This window comes from Pan paniscus, chromosome 3 (assembly GCF_029289425.2).
Source record: "Pan paniscus chromosome 3, NHGRI_mPanPan1-v2.0_pri, whole genome shotgun sequence".
NCBI classification, from domain to species: Eukaryota; Metazoa; Chordata; class Mammalia; order Primates; family Hominidae; genus Pan; species Pan paniscus.
Window position 1 is genome coordinate 133,738,107 of NC_073252.2, and position 25,207 is coordinate 133,763,313.

General features: G+C 32.6%; 1 long non-coding RNA gene across 1 annotated transcript; it reads right to left on the reverse strand.

Annotated features, from left to right (window-relative positions):
• Window positions 1-4,287: 4,287 nt before the first annotated feature.
• On the reverse strand, window positions 4,288-25,089 carry LOC130541458 (uncharacterized). Its single transcript, XR_008955522.2, has 4 exons — window positions 24,967-25,089; window positions 22,408-22,503; window positions 5,141-5,210; window positions 4,288-4,487 (listed from the first exon to the last, which is right to left on the reverse strand). It is a non-coding gene; the product is annotated as an uncharacterized LOC130541458 (long non-coding RNA).
• Between the last annotated feature and the right edge of the window lie 118 nt (window positions 25,090-25,207).

The window sequence follows — 25,207 nt, forward strand, 5'->3', positions numbered from 1 at the left end:
TTTAACCCTTCTGAGAACAAGACTTAAGATCTGCCAGATTCAGGATTTAACTCCAGGTTCAATGCTTACTAACTGCAGGGCCCTGAAAAATTTACTCACAATCTCTAAAATTTAATTTTTTCCCCTTTGAGATGGGAAAAATAATAATGCATATTTCATCAGGTGGTTTTCAAGTTTTAAATGAGTTTAGCTGAGTGCCTGATACAGATTTCAGTTTCACTGAATTTTAATAGTTTATTACTTTTGCTAAATGATATGAATGACCTAAACCAGAATATAATATCATGTGATATAATAATAAGAATTACATAAGATGATAGAAATCATTTATTGAGATTATAATATATGCTTATATAATTAACTCAGTCCTTTAGGTGAGTTTAATCATTTCAATAACTCTAGATAGAGATAATTAAGAGGCTGAGTAACTGGAATAAAGTCTTAAAATTAGGGAAAAATATTGTAAATCTAACCTCTAGTTAATGCGTTGAAGAGTTTTGATCCTTAAAAGTTGTCAGTGTTATCTAACATGCTTATTATTAACAAGAACATGTGCTAAGTCCTACCTTTAATTATCATTTTTAAGTCTTTAAACTACAGCTTCTTTATTTATAAGTAATGTGCATCCAGACCAGGTTTGGAGATGTTGAGCACACTAATTGGCTTCTTATTTTGTTTCGTTTTGTTTTTGTTTCTTCTGAGATGGGGTTTTGCTCTTGTTGCCCAGGCTGGAGTGCAGTGGTGCGATCTTGGCTCGTTGCAACCTCCACCTCCCGGATTCAAGCGATTCTCCTGCCTCAGCCTGCCAGGTAACTGGGATTACAGGAGCCCGCCACCACACCTGGCAATTATTTTCTTTTCTCTCTTTTTTTTTTTTTTTTTTTTTGTAGAGACAGGGTTTCATTATGTTGGCCAGGCTGGTCTGGAACTCCCGACCTCAGATGATCCACCCACCTCAGCCTCCCAAAGTTTTGGGATTACAGGCGTGAGCCAATGCACCTGGCCAGATTCTTATTTTAAATCACGTTGGCAAGCATATGTGCCTTGTGCATTTCAGTTAGGGGTTTGGAAATACACCACAGAGCAACACTTTGCCTTGATATCACTGCTCTGTAAACAGATGGTAAATTCCTTACTGATTTCAATGAAGTGTATTTTTTTTCCCAGAAACTTTGAAAATACTAAACATCCAGAAATTGTAGCCACATATACATGTAATGTTATGAAGAGAGCTATTGCAGGATCTGGTCAGCAGCCCGCAATGCAACGGGGCTGTCTCTTCGTTCCCAGGTAGATCGGCAGGTTGAAAAATAAGACACACAGAAGATAGTGAAAGCTGGGTCCAGGAGGGTCACCACCTTCTGGTCCCATGGTGCCAACAATGCACTGGATATACCAGCATTTATTATTAAGTTTAGTGAGGTTGGGGGTAGGTTAGTGAGGGATTTAGGGTCATTTGATTATGAGGTGAGATGGTCACGTGGGGATGAAGTAATTCTTTAACATAACATTTGTATGTAGAAGTACAGTACATTTGTATGTAAAAATACAATATACAGAGATAAGAATTTCCAATATAGTGTGTGCGTCAGTAATTTCTAACAGAGCCTTAAAACAGAAAAACAATCTTTCCATAACCTGTGATTAGCAAGATATTAATCAGCAGTAACAGTTGCAACAAAAGCTGGTGACAAACAATCCATGGAAACAGGACGTGAAGCTAGACAACCGGCTAGACCAGAAATTCTCAGAAGGGAGTATGCCTTAACCCTAAAGAGGCCTAGAAGAGCCGCAGCAAGATGAGGGCGTTTATAGCCCTATCTTATCCATATGGACAGGCGCCCCCATGCGTCCGTTTATAGGCTCTCCACGTGGGTCGCGTTCCATTCCCAGAGCTATGAACATCTGCTTTTCTGGGATAGGAATCTTGGTGATGTGAAACCTCCCTGACTGCACGTCCATTCATAGGGTCTCTGCAGGGGGAAGCACATCACACACTGTGGGCTCGTTCTGGCAGTCCAACCTGGCATTGTCTTTACACAGTCCTGCATGCAATTTTGTATTTACAATAATCAGGAGCATTTTATCTTTTATTCTATAGCGATAGTTTCAGGGGGTCTCCCTACAGAGTGCAAAATAAATTTTTGATAATATAGGAAGTTTAACTTAGGTAGTTCCTGGACTGATGGATTTATTTTCTCTATGGTTTTCACACTGAATATATAATTGCTTCCTCCATTAGGCTAGGTTTCAATAAAGACACCTCTAATTTATAGTGTACCTTTTAATTGACTTAGTTAACTCTGATTATATAACTGCAAATTGGCCGATGTAAAATTTATTTAAATGGTGTTTCTCAAATTTCAAAATAGAAGCATTTCTGTTTCCTTCAACCATACAATTTAAAATCAAGAAAACATGCAAATGTTAAATTGGGAGGTTGGAGTTTGCCAGTATATTTATTTGATTTTAACAAAAAATATAGCTTTGCATATAAAGTGCATGCATTTCAATTCAATAATGACATAAGTAGGAATAACAGAGATGATTAAAAATGCTACCTCAATTCCATATTCTAAGTATATCTTTATACCTCCAATTAGCTCTATGCTTTTTTATTTCCCATCATCTTTAGTGATAAATGACCATAAAATTTTCACACCATAAAGGAGTTTCAAAATTATAGTTTCAAGTGTTTCTTGCATAGCTTCAAAATATAAAAACCAGAAAATTGAATACAATTTTCCAAACTGCTATGGGTAATGGAAAAAGAAATCCCACCCTGATTTCATTAAGATTAAATGCTGTTTCCACCATACAATAAATTGTCTTTACAATTTGCCAACTAAGTAAAAAAAAATTCTATTATATTCTAATATTAAAGCCACCTCATATGCTATTGTCTTCACAGGGACAATAAAACAATGACATTCTATTTTGTGTTTCTGTTTACTGAAGATAATTGTGTTAAAACAATAGGTAATGATGGATATTTTAGAAGGAGATATAAATCAAACACACAGAGAACTTAATGTGGAAGTATGTATGTTTACATGCACACACTTATCTACATATAGTCATTAAACACTTGGATTTGCAAGGACTACCCAAATAAACATATGTGCCCTTGAAAAAATCATAAGAGGCTGTGAAATAAGCTTTCGTGTAAGAATCAAGTCTATATACTACGCTAGTGCTTATTTAAGATCCATTAATGTGACATCTTAGTTGAAGATCATTTTGTTGTGGAAAAAGATTTCTATTGCGGTCAGAGCCCACGATAGAAGGAAAAAAAAAATACTCAATACTGCAGGGGTTGCAGTTCCTTCTCAAATTCTACCTTATAATGTTCATGATATATTCTTATCTTCATGCACTATGATGTATAGTGTTGCCATTGACTTATAAATTATATCGCCAGACATTTTGGAGAAAGCTTAAATTTATTTTGAACTATTTCAGGAATATAAAATGAATAAAGTATACAAAAAATTCTCCGTCTCCACTATTAACAAATAAAGCTTAAAACAGAGTTGAATCATTCCTACAAACTTTTACTGACTGTATTCTTCTTCCACACAGAGATATTTACATTTCTGAATTTATATTTATTACCCCTTTACATTCTTTATATTTTACTTCATATGTATGCACTCTGAAACATTGTGACTAAACTAGAACTATGTATATGAATATAAATTAATTTTAAAAACATAATTTTTATGAAATATTAAAAGAAATAAGTTGGTGAAAAACTAAGTAGCATATATAACAACCATTACATGAAGTTTTATTCAGTTTTATGTCTACCTATAAACATTGTGTAATTCTCTATGTCTCTAAGTTTCTTCTACATATAGTTTGCTAAACAATACATAAGATTTTCTTAACAAATCTTGACCCCACCAACTTCCACTCACTAGTAGAGTCTTATCAACTTGATTCTATAACCGAGGGACCGTGATCAATCTACCTAATTACTATATTCATTATATCAGATCCCTTGGAAGCAACTAATACTTTCTTTCTGTCTCCTGACATCTGATGTTGCCACGTAACATCTAACAGCTTTATTTATCAAGACATACCTTAGTTCTGAGGGTCTGTTTTTTTTTTTTTTTTCAGTGTCATCATTCATATAAACCATTCATTCTTTTTTTTTAAACTGCTGATATTTTATCACTGTATCACTATCTGGCAGAAACATAGAAGGTCTTTTAAAACTTCATATCACATTACACTGATATAAAATATAGCATATAGAATAATAACTGCTCATCAATAGCATTTGACGTCAGGATCTATTTTAATTAAGACTCACATTTTCTGATACATGTGAAACAAACATACTTCTCTGTTAAATGGACTGCTTAATACTTTTACACAAAGATCTTCATAAAGTGTGAGAGACCATTTAAGTATAATAATAATCTGGGTTGCTGCCATTTTTCTTCCTCTTTTTATCCCAAAAGGCAATCTGTGCAATCCTGTATTATAGAAGGACATAGAGCATAGAGAGAAAAAAAATTAAATTAATTACATATTCTAAGCAAGATTAGAAAGCAGTAATAACCCAAAGAGAAAGATAAAATACCACTGAATAGTGGAATTCTAAAAACCGTAAAGACATTTCCCATTAGAATTAAATTACATAAAAAACAAAGTTACCCCTAGCCCTTATCAAAAGTTCCTGTGTCTTGTGAGAGCAGAAACAATCACATCAGACACATATATTGAGAAAATGTAATGAAGAGCAATGAAACTTAATTGAAGTGCTTTTGGCCATTAGGGTCAGGCCTTCAGTGGATTAGAGGCACATACTATTAGGCACTTCTCTTGCTGTTTCCATTTAATGTCAGTTTAATGTAGGTGCACGCACTGGTCTTCTGCTCCAATTAAATTAGTCGAAGTTATATTTTGAAATGTTCCAATACAGAGTTAACCTTGGGGAAATATACTAATAATATTAGAAGATGATATATTTTAAGAAATATTTTACTAAAAGAAATAATTGCATTATATTAACAATCTGTTATTTCACTGGAATAAATTATATTGGCTTTCAACATGTCTACATTTAAATATTTCATCTGCCTTATTCATCCTGAAGTTACACACACACACACTCAACAAATATCACCTGTTTGTACCTGTATAATGAAGGTTAGATCTTTTCTTCTTTTCTTCAAATATTTTTTCTGTTCTTTGACCTGAAATAAGATTTATTCTCTTGTGAATTTATCTAGTCATTCCAGTTGTAGCAGTTGCCTATTTGAATAGATAGTTTGAGGTCAGAACTTCACACCAGGAGAGCCTCAGAGGACAATGTTTTCTTTCACTGTGTCTCTCCACTGGGACATGACTGTCACCCTCATAAGTAATAAATAAACAAATACCAGATATTGCTAAAATTGTGAATTGAGATATGTAAATAATCAAGTAGAGATTAAATAGCAGAATAAATGTGATGCATATAAATAAATATGTTATTGATTTTCTTCCAAAGATAAAATTGACAAAAGTTATAAAATTAATAGGTGAAATAAAAAGTGGTGAATTATTGGCCTTCTTTCTAATATGTGATTGTAGAAAATCACATAGATATTTAATAATTCCTATTGTTTTCAAATAACTCTGGACATTTATTAACACTCGTATCTTTAAGACTCCCCACACACTCACATATAGAGCAATAGTGCTTTGCTATCAACTCTGAGAAGTTTGAGGTAACTTATGAAGAGCAAATTTCATGAGTTACCAAAAACAACAAAATAAGATGAAGGAATTGATGTTATTCTTCAGATGCCTTAGCCTTTACCCTTGCTGTTCATTTTTATCAAAATCCAGATGTCAAAAACTTTAGTACTCTGCAAGAGAAACTCATAGTTGAAGATGATCTTGACAGACTGTAACATGTGCGTAATATGACTTGTTTATGGTTTAAAAGAATAAATATATAGACTTACTAATACAGGCTAATTGATATTACAAAACACATGAGAAAGCAAAGTCCCTGTGATTTAGAATTAATGAAAATACTATTTATGGATAGTTAGGTTGATTCCCTGTCTTTGGTATTATAAATAGTGCTGCAATGAATATACAGGTGCATGTGTTCTAAAATAGAATAATTTATATTCTACTGGGTATATACCCAGTAACGGGATTGCTGGGTTGAATGCTATTTCTGTCTTTAGGTGTGTGAGGAATTGTCACACTCTATTGTGAGAGCTAAATGATGAGAGCACATGGATACATAGAGGGGAACAACATGCACTGGGGCGGTTCGGAAGGTGGAGGTGGGAGGATGGAGAGGATCAGGAAAAATAACTAATGGGTACTAGGCTTGATAACTGGGTGATTAAATAATCTGTACAACAAAATCATATGAGACAAATTTTCCTACATAACAAACCTGCACTTATACCCTCAACTTAAAGTAAAAGTTAAAATAAATAAGAATAAAATACAAAAAACAATAATGAAAATAATATAGAGATTCCCTAGGAGCTCTAGTTACAGATACAGCACATACAACTCTGTATGTAATTTAAACAAAATAAGAATACAATCACAAAATTCACCACTTGACAAGGACTATTAGGTATAAAAAGACAAATATTAATTTTAATTAAGAACTAAATTTCTAGAAAAATACACTTATTATAGTTTAATATTTTATTTTCAAAGAAATAATTATTATACTGAATGATAAACCTAAAGACACTGGAAATGTTCACCCCAAAAGAAAATGTATAAAGGAGATAGTACAGATAATATTAGGCAACAATGAAATTGGAAAAATAGCATAACATAGGGAAAACAATAAATGCAGTTTGTTCTTTGAAAAAAAATAAGAGAGAAAAATCTCTGGCCAGATTGATCATGAAAAAAACAGGCTCACATAAAAATAATACTAGTAATGATAAAGCAAAGATAACTGCATTTAAAAATGAGAGTACTGTATTATAGTAATAACTTGAGGATTTTGATGAAATACCAGAATTCCTAGAAAAAATAGAACTTGCATCTGAATCACAAAACATCTGAATATCCCTATAAAATTGGAATAATTAAAATATTTCTTATGAAACTACAAGAAAAACACCAGGCCCAGTGATTGCCAACATAAAGGTCTATAAGGCATTCCTAGAGTATATCATTCTAATGATATCCAAATATTTTAAAGTAATATACAAAGGAATATCTTCTATCTCATTCAGTGAAGCCATATCACCTACGTACCAAAAGATGACAGGAATATTATCAGATAGGTATAGTGAATTTCTTCATCAACAAAGCTCCCAATATTTTCCATAAACTATTAATGTCCAACTCTAGCAGTATATTAAATGGTAATTCAACATGAAAAGTTGATTTATCCTGGGAACTGGCAACGGGAGGTGAACAAGCAAAATCTATTAAAAAAATTATTCAGTACATTAACAGAGTGAAGACAATAAAGAGAATACAAGATAGATGGATTCAGAATAAGTATTCTTCAAGTCTGACATGTCTTCATAATATAAAAACCATCTTAAAAAACTAGAAAACAAAGATAATGTCTTTGTCACGCTAAGGATTACCTGCAAATATCTTATTGCATATCATCAATCAATGAGGAAATGTTGGGAAAATTCTTTTAAAATAAGGAATAACACAGGGATCTCCGCAATCAAAGCTTATCTTTCACATTGTCCTGATAATTCTAATAAGCACACTAAAACATACAAAATAAGTTAATTCTATAAAGATTGAAAAAAGTAATAAAAACACATTATTTCCCAAGATATCATGACGGGCTGTCATAGAGAAGCCCCCCCCAAAAAAAATTGCAGGTGCATTATTAGGAAAAATTGACGAGGTATATAGCTATAAAATTCATAAAAAGAAAATAAATTGTGCTTCTATACATGTACTTCCCATCTGTTTCTCAACAGCCAATGATGTGTGTAGCATATAAAAATTACCTTGTCTGTCAAAGATAACTTTTGCCATCTTTATAAGTCTTGCTGTTATATGTCATTGGCCTAATGAACTATATTTTTTTAGATTTTACTAATTGCATGTCACAAAGGGTATTTTGTTTACTTATTTTTAATGATTCCACTTTAAAATTTCATGTGTATTGTAAAAGAATAACTGAAGAGCAGAAGTAAATTTTTGTTATGTTTAGAAACATAAAACATCTTATTAATCATGCTTTAGAAATAACCTATTTATTATTAATGTGTTTATTTTGATTTTATCCCAAATCCTATCATCCTTCTTTTGGCTTGACAAGGATTTAGCCTTGTCATTTACAGTTGGGACAGTTTAGTTTTGAGGATATGCACATTTCACACAAGTCTGAGCTGAAGGAAAATATCCTCAAGCACTTCTGAGAATAAATATTCTGCGTGGTAGATAAATTCATTGTCCAATGGTGTTCATACTCTCTAGTCAGTTTTCAGGTACGTACGTGTGATAGGAAGTTACATATAAAGCCACAAGCTATCTCAGAGGGTTAACACCACATTACAATGGGCATTCTACAACACACAATATATGAACGTAACCCTGAGATGAGCAAAAAATATAAAGAGTCCATGGCTCAGTAGTTTCTGGGGCATACTGCAGCTTTTGCTGAGTAAGGTGTACAGTTCCTACCTGCAGGACTTTGGGAACTTATAGATATGCATGCTATCTTTGGCTGTAGGATGATGGTACGTAGTATAAATTAAGATAATATTAAAGCCATGTAGTGAGCCAACAGAGCACATACAGGAAGGCTGCCAAATATGGAGTCAATAATAAGATAAGAGGATGTGTGCAGTAGCTCATGCCTGTAATCCCAGCACTTTGGGAGGGCAAGGCGGGTGGATCACCTGAGGTCAGGAGTTCCAGACCAGCCTGGCCAACATGGTGAAACCCTGTCTCTACTAAAAATAGAAAAATTAGCCAGGCGTGGTGTCATGCACTTGTAATCCCTGCTACTTAGGAGGCTGAAACAGGAGACTCGCTTGAACCCAGGAGGCAGAAGTTGCAGTGAGCCGAGATGGCACCACTGCACTATAGCTGGGGCAACAGAGCAAGACTCCATCTCAATAAATGAATAGATCAATCAATCAATCAATCAATAAAACAAGATATGAGGCACAGTTCTGAGACATACTGGTATTGTGCATTTTATTCATAAGAAGGAATGAATGCAAGTCAAATTCATTTAAAAGAATAGATTCATCACTTGAGCCACATCATTTTCTAGGTTCAACTGAACTGAGAAAAAAAGGTAGAAGAGTTATTAAGATTTTTCACTCAGTTAGAATTAGATAATCAGAAATGAATTAGTATCGAATGTAAAAAGTTGAGACCGAAAATAAATTGCTTCAGTCATTATCTAAACTAGGGAAAATACATATTTTATAATACCTACTGGTGAGGTTTGTGTTACTCAGGCTATGGAAAGAAAGGGAATAGAGAGGCCAGACTAATGACATAGGTTCTTTTCATATTATTTAAAAAACAATCCCATTTGATATTAGTTTATAGATAGCTATCAGCTCCATCCACTAAAGATGTTTGTAAGAAATAAAAGTAAAATAATAATATCATGAACTCAGAAAAAATAGAGCAGAAGTAGATACATCCTTATCATACAACCATTGAATGTTAAATGTACTCCTTTTAAAACTTCCTATATGGAATGATTTTTGATATTGTACCTATTTCCTATTAGTCTACACTATTAGCTTTTTACATAAAGGGGCTGTTAGAAAACAAGCGTAGAAACAAAGATCAATTTATAATAAGATTTTGAAACTACCCAAAGACCTTTTATTATTTTATTTTATTTTATTTTATTTTATTTTATTTTATTTATTTTTTGAGACAGAGTCTTGCTCTGTCACCCAGGCTGGAGTGCAGTGGCATGATCTTGGCTCACTGCAGCCTCCACCTCAGGGGTTCAAGCGATTCTCCTGCCTCAGCCTCCTAAGACCTTTTATTTTTAACAATGTAGAAGAATAGAAGAGAGGGGCTGCTGTTTTAAATGCCATAAATCACTTTGGGGATTTTATAATGTCTGTGGGAAATGAATTCAATTTAAAGTACTAACATGATCATGGTGGATAAGCTTTCTGATGTGCTGCTGGATTTGGTTTGCCAGTATTTTATTGAGGATTTTTGCATCGATGTTCATCAGGGATATTGGTCTAAAATTCTCTTTTTTTGTTGTGTCTCTGCCAGGCTTTGGTATCAGGATGATGCTGGCCTCAGAAAATGAGTTAAGGAGGATTCCCTCTTTTTCTGTTGATTGGAATAGTTTCAGAAGGAATGGTACCAGCTCCTGCTTGTACCTCTGGTAGAATTCAGCTGTGAATCCGTCTGGTCCTGGACTTTTTTTGATTGGTAAGTAATTAATTATTGCCTCAATTTCAGAGCCTGTTACTGGTCTATTAAGAGATTCAACTTCTTCCTGGTTTAGTCTTGGGAGGGTGTATGTGTTGAAGAATTTATCCATTTCTTCTAGATTTTCTAGTTTATTTGCATAGGGGTGTTTATAGTATTCTCTGATGGTAGTTTGTATTTCTGTGGGATCGGTGGTGATATCCCCTTTATCATTTCTTATTGCATCTATTTGATTCTTCTCTCTTTTCTTCTTTATTAGTCTTGCTAGCAGTCTGTCAATTTTGTTGATCTTTTCAAAAAACCAGCTCCTGGATTCGTTGATTTTTTGAAGGGTTTTTTTCTGTCTCTATCTCCTTCAGTTCTGCTCTGATCTTAGTTATTTCTTGCCTTCTGCTAGCTTTTGAATGTGTTCACTTTTGCTTCTCTAGTTCTTCTAATTGTGATGTTAGGTTGCCAATTTTAGATCTTTCCTGCTTTCTCTTGTGGGCATTTAGTGCTATAAATTTCCCTCTACACACAGTTTTAAATGTGTCTCAGAGATTCTGGTATGTTGTGTCTTTGTTCTCATTGGTTTCAAAGAACATCTTTATTTCTGCCTTCATTTTGTTATGTACCCAGTAGTCATTCAGGAGCAGGTTGTTTAGTTTCCATGTAGTTGAGCTGGGATGCCAGGCTGGTTCAACATACGCAAATCAATAAATGTAATCCAGCATATAAACAGAACCAAAGACAAAAGCCACATGATTATCTCAATAGATGCAGAAAAGGCCTTAACGGGTGAAGCACACCAACATGGCCCATATATACCTATGTAACAAACCTACACATTGTGCACATGTACCTTGGAACTTAAAGTATAATAAAGTATATAAAGTATAATAAAAATATATATAAATTAAAAATAAATAAATAAATAAATGCAGCTTTGTTTGCAATGACAAAAAAAAGTACTAACGTAGAAAAAATTATTTCAAGTCCTCTTATATTTGAAATGAGTAACAGTGTTTATAAACTGTCACTATTTACTATATTTTTATGTTTTTTTGTGTTCACAAATAATTAAAATTCATTTCAAGAGCTTGACATTCATAAAAATATAAATATTTACCATTTAGACCAGTCAATCTCTGTAATAAAACTAGTCAACCAGAGTTCATATTTATTTCTATTGAATGGAAACTAAAAACAGCAATAGAAATAGAAAAATATATCCTTTTTGATAAAGAGATTAAAACTTTAATCTCATCAAGAAAATTTCTTAAACTGATTAGTGAAATAAGGTTTTCTGTTCAGTAATAAATTCTCCTTTCAACTCATAGAAGAAAGTTAAATAATTCACCTGAATAAAGAAAGCACTTCTAAGTTCAAAAAATGTGCTTCATAATAGCTTTCTTTAACTAAAGTGTTGTTCCTTCTAAAAGGGAGAAATATCTGTGATGCATTTTTCTTTCTCAGAGACTTATACTGCATTTTTATTGACAAGAGCATACCGATTTTTCTAAGTATATTTTTTCATTTACCCAAAGGGAATGAATCTATTGTTCTACATTATTCATATTATCAATAACATGTAAATACCATGTTATTTTATTAATCAAGTATGCTTACCTGTGATTCATCTGTTTATTCATTAATTTCATTAATTTACCTATAATTTCCTTGTTGTTAGAGACCTACTTTTTTATTTATTTTTTTCTTGTACTGATTTCAATTTGAGAAGATATAAATATGAAGTTGATTGCTTTAAATATATAAATAGGAGATGTATACATACATAGGTAGTTATAAATATGGGGGATGTCAAATCATCCTCCCATATAAACCATGCTATTGTAGTGAGTGTCTTGACTTCCTGTATTGTTGAAAAAAAAATCTCAAATGACATTTAATTATTACTTTCTACACTTTTTTAAACATATTATTTTGTCATTTTTTGATCTTTTAAAAATATTTTGACTGGACATAGTGGCTCACATCTGTATTCCTAACAATTTGGCTGGCTAAGGCAAGTGGATCCCTTGAGCCACAGGAATTCGAGACCAACCTGGGCAACATGGCAAAACCTCGCCTCAAGAAAATATACAAATATACAGAAACATGTGCACTCCTTTGGTTCTAGCTACTTTGGAGGCTTAGGTAGGAGGATCGCCTGAGCCCAAGAGGTCGAGGCTGCAGTGAGCTGTGATCAGGCCACTGCACTTCAGCCTGGGCAACAGAAGAGACCCTGTCTCCAAAAAAAAACAAAAACAAAAACAAAAACAAAAAAACAAAAAAACTGCATATATGTACAAATATATATATATATATTCTTAACACACAGTCTTCTTAAAAATGGGTTTTCAAATATATGCTTATAATTTAAAATGCATTTGTCCTGTAAATAATATAACCCAAAGTATACTATATACTGAATGCAGACATCAATTATAAATTAACCAGATTTATTTTTTTCATGCTCAACAACTCCACATTCATTCATCCTATAAACCATTTATGCAAAAATATATAATATATATTGAATGCAGCTCTATACATTTTCCTAATTAGTGCATGTTTAATTTATCAGGTTTGAATACAAAGCCTCATGACTTTAATTTTTAAGTAAGTTAAACATGGTTTTTATATTTCCATTAACTTCAACATACAATGATACTATATTTAAAAGTTTATTGAATTTTGTAACAAAATCAATGAGTAATTCACATTTACTTAATTACTTTCTTCAGAAGCAGTAAACTCTTCATTAACTAAGGGGTTATGGTTTATGTAAAACACTATAGATTCATTTCAATTTTTATAAAATGTTAAATAGGTACACATAAAACTTTTACAGAATTTGAGCCACAGTCAATATTTGCTTCACCTAACTTTGTAATTCAGCTCTATGGTAGATAAATTATCTTGCTCAATAATACTCGAAATAAACTGCCGTTACTAAAATCTGTTGAGAACCTACTGGCTTTAAGTATCTAATTCTTTACCTGTTGGGTCTATCTGAAAAAGCAATGTTCATATTGAGTTGAAAACATATTTATCAGACTCCTGATATGTACCTGGAATTATCTACCCTTGACACTGAAGAAAAGTTGCTGAATAAAAAAGACAAATTCTTGTCATATTAGAGACTAGATTTCGAGCAGGGAGAGAAACAAATACACATTCACACTCATACAAATATGGCTCAAAAATACAGCAGCATTCATTCTAATAATGATAAGCACAATAATGCGATAGAGGGAGTGTAACAATAGGTGTTCTATATTCATGTGAGCAAAGGAAGATCTCAGATATGATGGCATTTGAACTAACACCTAAAGGATGAGAAGGAGTCAGGCATAGAAGGAAGGAAAGAAAGAGGAATATGGCAGAAAGAAAAATTAAGTGCACAAGTTCTGAAGCAGAAATGAGTATGATGTATTTGAGAAACTGAAAGAAGACCAGAGTGGCTGGATCATGATGAGAGATAAGAGTTGAATTCAAAGAATTTGGAGAATACAAGCTACAATCAAACTAATCCATGTGTAAATACAATGTTAGAGACCAGCTTTTACAAATACATAGAAACATAAAGAAGTATGTTTCTCAGTAGAAGCAAGGTCTCTTGTGTAGGATAAAGTTAAATGACTTGAACAGGCTAACATTACTAACAAATATACCCCTCAATGTGTAATGTTTCAAGACTATAAACTTATTCTCAATCAAGTATCCAGATCAAGGAATATACAGGTTGGAGGAAGTGCTCAGTTCTATGTAGTAATTCAATAGCAAAATGTCAGTGACAATACAACTTCAATATGTCTCCTGGAAGAATTTCCTAGTCATCAACGTTCATGTGGCAGAGGGAAAGAGCATAGAAGACCATGGGTGGAAAGTTGTTTTATGTGTCTAAAAGCTCATAGGTTACATTCATTTGCCTCTACTTGAATATAACTCAGTTGCATGGCCACTCTCAACTGGAAGGAAGGCTGGGAAATACAATCTAGGGAGAAGTACAAATGATGTTTTAATAGACCCTGCCACAGTGCGGCAGTTCTAAATTTGAGATCATGTCATTCCTGTATTTATTAAAGGGACTTTGCTTCCTTATTGTTTGGGCAGTAGGCAGGACCTGTAATCTACTTCAGTAAATTATATGTAAGTTGTTTTTAGCTGATACTTATAGTTTATGATAGCTAATAAAACAACAGTATTTTAAGTAGTTCTTGTATGACAGCTACATGAATACTATATACTTAGTGATTTAAGACAAAAAAAGAATTACAAGCCTGGTATAGAGAATGATTATTTTATTCATAGAGTATAACAAACAATATGTATCTTGAAATTTGAGTTAGCAAGAAGAAATATTCATACACTAAAATGCCTTCCCTGGAATTTTGATGAAAATCAGACTAACTGTGCATGTACAAAAGAAATATGTACTTAAAGCTTGACCTCTTCATGATCTTCAGCAACTACTTTGAACCACCTATGGTCTAAATTAAAGCGACCATCAACTCTAGAGAAATTTCTAATTATATTTGTGCATTGTCTGAATTTTAATGCATCTGAATGCACCTTCCATCAGCATTTCAGAGTCAGTGCTCTAGCCTGTCATCTGAGAATACACTTTTCTATGTTGTTCGTCAGTCCCCATAAATATATTGAATTGGAGAAATTATCTGTGTTAAATGCTTTAGATGATATGTAATAGAGCCACTCCTCTATGTGATTTTTTGTCTGTCCTTGGAAGCCAAACCACACAGACATAAGCTCACTGAGCTTTACTTTAGCATTCAGCACTTGGTTGTTGTCTAAAGAAGTTAAACTATCCAGCCATTTGAAATCTGTGATTTCATTATCTGCATGAAGACTGCAGAAAAAAGTATCACTCTGTGCTCTTAAGACAGAGCCTCAGGTGAAGATTTAAGTTCATATTGCTTTTAGAAGAGGTATGCAAGGCACAATTCACATCCCCTAAGGAATCAATGTTCTTTCTCTTTCTGATGATAATAATCCCATAAGTGACCACATGGTACTGTTTTCTCTTGCTTGCTTTTAAAAAAATAAGCAAATAATTAGAAACTAATTTATGGCCTATGAATTTGTGGTCTTCGTTTTCTTTGTTATATTTATCTCGTACTTTTTTGAGACTAATGCTTTTTTTTATTTCTATTATAACTTCCTTTGGCATTCTTACTATTATTTGTCTCAATGCTTTCTTAAAAAGATTAAGAGCTGCACAAATAAAAATGTTACAAACTCTAAGTTTTTCTGAGGCAATTGTTGAATGGGGGAGTTCAACAGGATTGCTCAGGGCTCTCATCACTCCACATGTCTATCGGTACTATAGCCTGATTTTATGTTCCTCCAAAATGCATATGTCGAAACTCCAACCCCCAATGTGATGATGTTAGGAGATAGGGCCTTTGGGAGTTGACTAGAGGCCAAGAAAGTAAAGCCTTCATGAATGGGATTAACTCTATATAAAGGGATGTAGAGATCAGAGTTCTGCCCTTCTGCCATGTGAGGACACAGTCAAAAGATGGCCATCTATGAATCAGAAAGAGGGCAATACTGAATTTGCCAGTGCCTTGATCTTGGACTTCCCAGACTCCAGAACAGTGAGAAATATGTATCTGTTGTTTATAAATGACCTAGTTTATGTTATTTTGTTATAGCAACCTGAACTAACACAGTGGACAACAACACTTACTTGGATGGATACTTTATTATTGTTTCTATTCAAACTTATTTGAGGATTTACATGGCAAGTTGTATCTCCATATTGCTCTGCTCTATATGTATTAAAAGAACGCAAAACCATTTCCTGGAGTGGATGAGAGCGCTGTCTCTAATCATAATTTTACTGTTTCATGTCTGTGATGTCCTACCTTGTAATAATGTGCAAATACACGTATATGACTGTTGTCCTTGGGTTTAAGCAAATCTAAATACTTTTCAAACAAAAGAAAGAATAGACAAATTAAGAAAGTCTAGAAAGAACTTTCAATTGTAGAGCCAAAAAGGAGAACCAAAATTGTTTGAAGTAGGTTTCTTTCAGCATTAATGAAATGCAGACTCTTCTGAATTTCTCTTTCTTAAATCATGTCTCCTGTCAAACTCTTAGAGCCACTGAAGTCCTGAAAAAATTCTGGAACTACTGAGCACTGAGTATCTCAAATACCTGCTAAGAAAGCACAGGCTGGGTATTTATGCACCAGGAAGCTTGAAAAGGGGGCAAATGTAACAATATCCATATAATGATTTATATTTTACAAGTTGTTTTTACATAGAATATCTCATTTCATTCAGGGAAAAAAGAAAACAATAAAAATGAATGAATGAACAAAGAAACATTATGAGATGAAGAAAGAAAAGCAGAATTAGTCTTTGGATTTTATATTAATAGTTGTGGAATTTGAATGTCAGAGAGGTTAAATAACTCCTCAGGATTCCATGGTTGAACAACACTATACTAGATCAGTCTGTAGATAGATCGCCTCATTCAAGACCTGTGTATAGTTTTGTAATTAAGCTAATTACTTTTCCAGTTCCCCATGTCTGAACACACATGAAAGATTAAATCTAGCTAGACTTACCCTGATAATTTTAGTAAATAATAGTATCAGAATTGCATTGCAGTTTTAATTTTAGGTCACATTAAAGAAGTCATTTTCTTAAATGTCCCTATATTTTTACTGGAAGATTATAAACATTAATGTTTGGAAGAGTACAGTGCAAAGTTAACTTTCATCTTGGTTTTCAAAGTTGTATTATCTACTATTAGTATCTGCTACTAGTAACTATGTTCCAGGTCTCTTTGCTTGATTTTATCTGTTTGCTTTTCTAGACCAGAAAACAAGAATTTTCATTTTAATATTAAGACAAACTTTCAAGTAATATGTCAAAAGAGAAAATACTCTGGTCTAATGTGCAAAAATAGTACTCTGCAGCAAATTGCTTTATTTTCTTTTTTCATTATATAAAAAAGGAAAAGTAGATTATGTGCTTGAGAAGGAAAAAAGACATTGGAATACTAATATTTGAATGAATAATTTCATCTTGAGGAATATTGCTAGGAAAAATATTAATAAATATTAATTTTCCAATTTTCCTAAAGATTTGTGTGCACGTAATTGTCAATTTGTGAATTATTTATAAATAGCTATAATTTCAAATATTTGGTGATATAATTGTGTCTGGCTGCAGTAAAGTTGCATATAGTACTCTGTGTATCCCTCACTCATCATGAAGCATGTCAAATGCAATGAGCACTAGAGCATAGCTGGCTTGTGGAAACTTCTTTCCCTTTCTATGCTTCACTGCTTTCTGTCTTGACCCAAGAAAGAATACCAGCATTTTAATATCACAATTAAACTATCAAACAATACAAGTTATATCACTAATCAAGTTGAGGGAGAAAAAAGAAACTATTGTTATTTTGCTTTATAATCAAAACTGATATTTTTTAGGAAATTTATGAACCACTTTAGCAATATTCATTAAATTCCATAAAATAATTATTATGAAGTGTAGGAAGCCCCAATTTTAAGTAATATAAAAAGTTTGTATTTCTCAGCAAAACACTTTCACTAAAAGGAAGATCTAAGAATTAAAGATGAATAAGATATAGTTTTAAATTACATTCACTAGACAACACTTAAGATGTCTACATCAAGTGAGAAACATTTGAATTTTCCCTTTTATGACATAAATGCTGTTGGGTAAATATAATTAAAAATAAAATTTACTCCAACCCTAGAAAACCTCTCTGCAAATGTAGAAGTAAAAGAAAACAACTTTTATAACTGAATAGGTATCAAAACAGAATGTGATGTTCACCACAGACAATCTGCTAAGGGAATGCAAAGACAGGAATAAATATTATTATTTTGTATAGTGAAGCAGATCTAATCTATTACATATGTGTTCTCAAGATAAACAATAACTAGTGCTCAAATAAGAGGCCCCGACAGCACCATTTAACACACAAAGGTCATTCTATAATCAACTGGTCATTGAAATGGCCATCTGTGTTTGTTGATAGGCTAATCCAAAATTAATAAATAAATCAACTTTTCACATCCTTCTCATGAGAGAATTTTACATCTTGGAGTGAAGCACCCACTGAGTTAGGCTCCTTCCTTCACAAAAAATTGGGATATAGAGGCACTATCTTTCTTGATGATTACATTTCAAAGAGAAGATTCCCAAGACCTGGAGAAAGATATTTTTGGGTTTTAAACCTGACAGGAAGCTTATTTAACTTTTAAATAGATTTCCATACATTTCAAAAAGACAGAAAAATAACTTAAAACTATAAGTAATATAAAATAAATGCTATAGGAAAGGGGGGAGTCTCTTCTCTTATTTTAAATATAAATAATTAAGCCTCTTATTTTTTATTTGTTAGGTTTTATATTCCACATAGATTATGTATCTATAGAGTGATTAAGTTTTCAATACATTCTACTAAATCATGCCATATGATAAAAAGCTAATTTTTAGGCGACTTTTCTCACAGGCAAATTTTTTTTTGGAAATACGTTATCTAATGTTACTAATAAGTACTATTCGTTATTAGTAACTACCAGCAACTTTAATAACTATTCAAAACTCGGTGACGGTGGGGGAAAGAGGTGTCATGCAGCATATCAGTGGATGTTGCTTTCAGTAGGCAAATGGAAGCATCATAATGAATCTGCCCTTTTATTATTAAATAACATGCTTTCCTCTGAGACCCTTTAGGCTATTATGCTATTTAAATGATCTGATTCCCTCATCATCTTCTTGGACACCTTGCAGTCTGTTTACGTATGTATATATGCATAAGCATTCAGTAATTACTAATGAAGTTCAGTATCTTTTCATTCATTTCTCAGAAAGGAGGAGGGGAGATTTACATTGAGCTGGACTTATCAAGCCCGAACATGATAGACATTCATACTAGTTTTGAAGAGAATAGTTGTTTGCTTTAAATTTATAATTCAGTTACTTTCCAAAAGTTAAGCCTGCAGTGATGTAAGTTTACTATCATAATTAAATTGAATTGACTATGTGCTAAAAATTTTAGATTTTAATGAAAACTTCAGGAAGGTTATGATTCAGGACTTCAGCTTTAAAATATATATTAGTTACAGTTTAAAGATTGAATGACATCTTCATCTATATGTGTTGTGTGTGTGTGTGAAATTAATGTCTGTATATATACATATATAGGTAAAATTACCTATCTATAGGTTAAAAATTATATATATATGGCTAGTCTCTTATCCGTAGGTTATCAATGTCTCTTTAAAACTCACAGTTTATTCAATATAGAAGTTTATCACTTTACAAAAGAGACAATGTATTTGAGGCATTACTTTTTATGATTGTTCCTATGTCCTTCAAACTTTGAAACAGTAACTACTGTTGATTAAATTTCCTGATTTCTAATTTTAGATTACACATAGCGTTGAGATAAAAATCAGATAATTTGTAGCCCCATTGCCTAGAGTCCGAGTTCCAATAATTATTAGCTGTATGACCTTGAGCAAGTTAAGCTCTATGTCTCGGCTTCCTCATCTCTAAAATGAGTATAACAATCATAGTTTCCTCATAGGTAGTTGCAAGAGTTCAGTAAGTTAATACACATAGGAAGGGAAAGTGTAACTACCAAAGGGATTGTGGGACATGATCCTAACCTCTATGTCTAAAGTTCTTTTCTCTCCTTTAAAAAAATAAAAATTAAAAATTAAAAAAGGCCAATCTTTGGTAATTGGTAATCTCATGTTCTTTAATTCTAATTGGCTATGAATTAGAATTCTATTTTCTTCATCTCAAAGACAATACAAAACAAATATTTTTATTGCATATCATGGCTGAAAGTATCTCATAAATTGCAGATATATTGACGGCATATGACAAAAATAACACGATTGCTCTAAGATATCAAAATATAATTTCCTGTATTCTTGACTTAAAATTATAGTTTTAAAATATTTGATTACAGAACACTTTATTTATATGAATTCTTACTCATGCTCCCAATATTTAGGGGAGATAGAAGAGCCCATTCACCCCTTCCAGCCTGTCTTATACACCAACCAAGACTGCCTTTCATGAAGTGCTACAGAACTCACTGGTCTAGTAGAGTTTAAACTAGTGTTTTGGCCACCATCCAGTGCAATAGATCACAAAAGCGTATTACTCCAGTCTAAATGAAACAATATATCTTTGACTAATATATCTTACTTTCCCATTCATATATGCAATTATTGTCAATTAAAATTAATTATTAATTATTAACACAATAAAAGTAAAATACACAAAAAAGTGTGATTTGTATAAAGTGAAATAATTACTTATTATTTATCAGTGTAATCTCTTTTTGGTACTTACAGCTACCAAAAATGGCCGTTGCTTTTATAGTTATTTTAAGAGTACTATCAGTAAGATAAAAGAATCTTATTAATTAGAATTACAAAATGCAAAAGGTCAAGCAATCAGAGACACCATGTTTTGTTGGAATGCAGCAAAGCAGAGGGAGTGCACCATAAACTAAGAAATCAGAATTCTAAAGCTCGGATTTTACCAGGATTTGTTTTGTTATGTTAAACAAATGAAGCAAACTCCATCAATTCACTGACATTTGTTTTAAACAACAAACAGTTCCTGCTCCTTCTTAGATCTCAGCAAAAACTATTTTTAATGTAGTGTATCGGATCCCCAAAACAATTCTTAAAAATATTTTTTTTAAAGGAAAAATACTGCAGATAGGCTCCGACTCACAGATTGCTGTGTTTGGTGTTATTTTTCTGTACTGCATCTAGTATTTACCTGTATCTCTGTTCAGAGTCCTGAGTATCTATTAAGTCAGCAAACTATGACCTTTCTCCTGCTCTCTTGTTTTTCTTACCCTTTTGTATACCTATTTATGACTTTTATTCTAGTCCTCTCTCCTAAGTTTCAACCTAACACTCAAAACCATTAAAGCCCTCTGTTTTTAGGGGATACACTCTGTAATCCTCATTTCCTATTTTTTTTATCACAACCCAATCCAATTAAATACAAGTCTCCCATGATGTATTCTGTCCACTTTGGAAATGTTGTGACTATGCCTCCCTCACTAGAACAAGTCTCTATTAGCTTAGGGGCTTTGGGCATAGCTGAAACCTAAGTTTGTCACACTCATTAAATATTATAATGTGAACTTCTAATGGGTAACTGCTATTGATTTCTCTATTTCTGCCTCTCTTATACCAGGTTTTCTCTTTCTGTTATGACCTGTGTCCTTAAAGCCTCACCAGGCTTCACCATAATCTAAGGTTTAATATAAAATTGTCTAACATGAGTTTATTATGAAGATATATAAACCATTTTGTTAATATTAAATGGTACATAATAACATTTCATTTGACTTTACATGAAATTTCTTAAAATAATACATTCAAATATATTACACAAATGAAGAGAAACATAAAATCTATAGGATGTTTTTCTCATAAAAATCAGTAAAACAGTGATTTCTCATAAAACAGTGATTTCTCATAAAAATCAGTAAAACAGTGATGTTGACCATCTTGTAGCAGCAACAGACAAAATATCCATGTCATAATCAAAAATGTCCTATTCATTTAACTTTCAAGTGACATTACACTTTTGGCAGAAGATAGAGTCTCGGGTAGAGCTTCAGGGTCTGAAAATAATGGCTAACCACTAGATAGATTAAGCAGATATACAGGATGGCAGGCAATGGCTGAATTTCACACATCAGATGTTTTCAGTTGCACTATACACATGAGTGATTTTGCATCACATATACATAGATAGTAATTGCAATTTTCTAATACAAAGGACATAGGCATAAGCTAAACTCTCTTTTTTCCCTAGCATCTTGGGTAGAGATAGAAAATTTCTTAATATTAATGCTAATTTTAACAACTCCTAGCATTGTAAAATGATTTATATCACACAGTAGTAACAGCACAAAGAACAATGAACCAGAAAACAAATTGATCATGGTTTTGTTGTTGCCTTTTAGGCCAAACTCACCTTCCCTTAAGCAATTGCTCAGTGCTCAGTGAACTGAGTTTAAAAATGCTCATCACCTTCTTTCTCCAATCTTGAAGGATCTGGAAGAGACAGCATCTTCAAGGATGAACAGGGTTTAATAGATTTTAAATTGTTCCCAGAATTCAAGAAACAGAGTTTTTCATTTGCTTTGCATGCTGTGACACCCAGGGCATTTATGGAATACATCGTGTGTGTGTGTGTGTGTGTGTGTGTGTGTGTGTGTGTGTGTGTGCATGCGTGCACTCATGTGTCCACTGGGAAGGGGAAAGGTATAATATGAAATATTTGGTAAGGCAAAATGATCAATCCAACAGCTCAGTTCATATCACAGTATGTGCCTTAGTGGCTCGGTTTGACATAATATCTTTATACCTGTTAAATCCTGTAAGACAATCAATTTTAAAAAGTTACAACACAATGTAAATATAATTCAATAAAATCTTGGTTTGTTAACATTCATTGACTATTCAATTACCTAAATAGTCTTTGGAGGATCTTTTTAGAATACTAGATTTTATCCTCCTTGTTCTTTTTGTTTTAACTGTTTCACTTATTTAAGGACCCGTGATCTGAAAATAGATTATTTATTTATGAACAAATGAGACTTGGAGGATGAATTGGAATGTCAGAGGCATAAAAACATTAAATTGCCTAGGATTTTGGCCAGGTGTCTATTCACAGTATATAATCACTAAGCTTGGTAAATACAGAATGAAATAGCAGACGCTGTGAAGAGATTGCATCCCTTCTTGCTCTAAGCCTAAGATCACAACTAAACAAAAGATCTTGTATACCTCATAAATATTGTACCAAAACTTTCTTGACATGGCATTTTCAGAGGTTAGTTAGATACAGGATCTTGAGAAAGAAAGCAAAATTATGAATTTAGAAAACCTCAAAGTACAACAAAGCAAAACTTGGGAAAAATAAATAATCAAACAGCGATTTAGCTAGCAGAACAGTGTTAAACATATTGCAGATTTGCACATACATGTATAGATGTCTGAAATATCTTTGTGTCCAAGAAAAGAAATAACCAAGAGTAGGAATACTATTAGTAATAAGGAATACTAACTATTTCTTTTCTCACTGTCTGTCTGTGTGATCATGGGCAAATAACTTATTTGGACCTCATTTATTTTTACATGTGTTTTAAAACTTACAAAAATGAAAGAATAGTAATACTTGAAGTGAAATATTTCTAAGAACAGACTGCAAAACAGCATTTTTAAAATATATAATACTACCACACACAAATACAAATGTCAAAAATTAGGTGGATTTTGGTTAAATATAAAATATTCAGCTAGTTATTGGTTCATACTAATAAAAGACAGCTCATGACAGAATTATCTTTTTTCTCATTTAGAATTAAATATCCACAGCTGTAGTTACACAAATGCACTAAACTTCTATTTGCAGAGTTTGCATATTATTCAACAAATATTTTAATGCTTAACACCCCATCCTGGTCAAAATCAGAGAGAAAAAATGTTTAAGACAAATGATAGTGCCAGAAGAACATGCAACAGCTGACAAAAGAAAAATGATAACTGCCGTTCCTAATTGCCTGTTAAAAACCAGAAATGTTTAAGTTCATAAGTCAATTTTTCTTTGTGAAACATGGAGTCAACAGTTTGCAACATTAAATTTGGAATATTCTTGTTTGCATTAGTAATAGGGGAACATCCCTTTATTTGGAAAAAGGTTTAATGTATTTTATTTGGAGCCTGATTTATCAACAAGTCACAGAGTCATTTTACAGAATTGTGCTGAAATTAAATGAAATGCATTGAATGAGTACAGCACAGCACTACATTTTGTGAGGTACAAATATAAAATATATTATACTAGACATATAAACATAACGATTCTGAGAAAATAATAATATGTGAACACATGTAACACAGTGTAGGAAAAGGAGCTGTTGATATTAAATTTAGTAGACAAAGAAGATAATATGGCATAATGGATTGGTTGAGAAAAGAACAGAATTGGTAAGAATTGAAAGGTGATATTAAAAAGTAGAAAATAGTGTAATTATGGTAGATTTTTTTCATATGAGAGTATTGGTTGGATAGCTTTTCATGAAAAATGTCTGTAAGAATATACATTAGATTTGGCAAATGTATTAGTTTTCTATAGCTGCAGTAACAGATTACCACAACTTGGATAGTTTACAACAACAGAAATTTGGTCTCTGACAGTTCTGGAGACTAGAACTTCAAAATCATATTGTATTTAGTAGATAAAGAAGATAATATGGCAGAATGGATTGGTTGAGAAAAGAACAGAATTGGTAAGAATAGAAACATGATATTAAAAAGTAGAAAATAGTGTAATTATGGTAGATCTTTCATATGAGAGTATTGATTAGATGGCTTTTCATGAAAAATATCTGTGAGAAAATACATTAGATTTGACAAATGTATTGATTTTCTATAGCTGCAGTAACAGTTTACCACAACTTGGATGGTTTAAAACAACAGAAATTTGTTCTCTCACAGTTCTGGAGACTAGAATTTCAAAATCACATACCAGCAAAATTGGTCCCTACAGAGCTCTGAAGGGGAGTCCGTCCCAAGCTTCTTTTTCTGCTTCTGAGAGTTACCAGTTACCCTTGGCCTTCTTTGGATTATAAATGCGTAAGTGCGAGCTCTGCCTCCGTCCACATGCAGAAATCTTTGCTCTGTGTCTCTGTCTCTTCTCTTTTTATAACAATAGCAGTCATTAAGGGCTTACTCTATGCAATTATTGCTTCATCTTAACTAATTATATT